Source organism: Corvus brachyrhynchos, unplaced genomic scaffold, assembly GCF_000691975.1.
Source record: "Corvus brachyrhynchos isolate BGI_N302 unplaced genomic scaffold, ASM69197v1 scaffold148, whole genome shotgun sequence".
Classification (NCBI taxonomy): Eukaryota; Metazoa; Chordata; class Aves; order Passeriformes; family Corvidae; genus Corvus; species Corvus brachyrhynchos.
In genome coordinates this window covers 2,514,135-2,516,043 of record NW_008239785.1, presented here as the reverse complement: position 1 = coordinate 2,516,043, position 1,909 = coordinate 2,514,135, and positions in this window count along the sequence as shown.

Here is a 1,909-nt window from a genome sequence, read left to right as displayed (position 1 = left end):
TGAACAGCTCCAGGCAGATGGAGCACACCAGCTTCTCCTCCAGCTTCTGCGAGATGGGTGATGCCATCCTGCCTGTGCCGGGATCCGGGCGAGAAGCCGGGGAAATAGAAACTCCTGCGCGCAGATGGAGAGGGGGTGACGCTGAGCCCAGAGGCGGGGCAGGGCTCCCGAGCAGACGCGCTCTTAAAGTGACACCCGGTGGCTGCCCCCTCGTCACGCTGGCTGTGCCACACGCTGGGGAGACGAGACGACAGGGAGGGTTGGAGCTGTTCCCCCGTGGAGAGGGAGGGCTGTGAAGCGCAGTGGGAGACTCCGGAGAGGATGGAATGCTGCAGTGACAGCACGGAGACACGCAGGGGGCTCACAGGGGTCAATGTGTATTTCCATGTGTATATCGATGTGCAATTGGATTTTCATTCCTTTATCCATTGCCCTTTGAGAGAACTTCCAGGCATCCTCAGCTCTGCCAGGGCTGGGTCCCTGAGGGCTGGGCAGTCCCCCCTGCCACAGAGACCTCAGTACAGAGCTCCTGCCTGGGAACCAACAGAGAGAGGCACCCACTGCTGCTGCAGCCACGTGTCACCTCCCCGTGCAGCGGCAAGGCTGTGACACACACCAGCAGCAGCCCTGTTCTTCCCTTGCATCTTTTAAAGCACAGCTCCTGCTGTTTGCCATGTCCTCATGCACACCCACCACGCCTTTTCCTACGAACTTCCTTGCAACACCTGTGCACATCAGCAGCCTGAAACGCAATAAAGATGCCACCTGGGCCACCTGTCCCTGCTCAGGTGGCAGGTGGAGTCTCCTGCCCGGAGGCCAGTGTGGTGCCTGTGCACTGCAAACCTTCACCTCCTTGTCACACAGTTCAGTTCCAGTTTTCCCAGCCCAAGCCTTATCTCTGTACCAGGCCCCCGTGCTATCTCTTGCGCACGTTCCCAGGCTGCTGACGCTGCCGGGATGGCCTCGTTTTGCAGCAGCTCTGCAGCCTCCCCTCGTGAGCAGCTTCCCTTTCACCTGCACAGGTGAGGGCAAGCAGGGAGCAGGTCTCTGCTGGATCATCCATACCAGCTTCTGTACCACAGGCAGGCTCAGAGCCACGCCCCCAACCACAGGAGAGGACTTAGGATATGTCCCAACTCCCTGCATGTCCCAGCAGAGCTTCAGCCCCCAAACATTCCTTTGGGCTCAATCTGTCAATTCTGACCAAATATTTAAAGCCCAGAGAGGCATAACATGACCTGTGTGTCTGCCTGGAACCTGTGCCCCCGCCGTGGGCACCTCCCCAGTACACTCATCCCAGCTTAAACCAGACCCCAGAACCCTTCAGGATGGGAGGGGTGTTCAAGGAGCTCTGGGGTAACTGGTATCAACCCTGAGCATAGGCAGCACGGGGGCACTTCAGCCCAACCTCAGCTGTTTGCTGAAGGCTCCAATTTCCTGACAGAAGGAAAGTCACTGGGAACCAGAGCTGGGCAGAGGCAGCTGTAGCAGCAGAACGTGTTGGTATTTGGGGGTTCATGCGAACAGGGGATGCACAGTGGAGCACAGCAGAGAGCAGAGGCTCTCCAAGGCCTGGGAACAGGATCGGCAGCAGCAGTGCCAGGCCACGACCAGCAGCAGCTCTGCTTCTGCTCCACCTGCCCACACCAGGCATGTCCTGTCCAGGGAGAGAGGGGAAGGAGGCTGAGGTCTGTGTGCTTGGGCAGCTGAAGCCACCTCCACAAACACCGACTTTGTGCAGGTTTACCACCTGTGCAGCCACACTCTTCCCGAAGTACAACATCCCAGAAGGGAAGTGACTCCGGCCAGGGGAAGGGCTGCTCAACTCCCCTGCATCCTGCTGAGCTCCCCAGCTCTGTGCCAACTGGCCAGGGTAACAGGTTCTTCCCAATGAAGACACATATGCCAG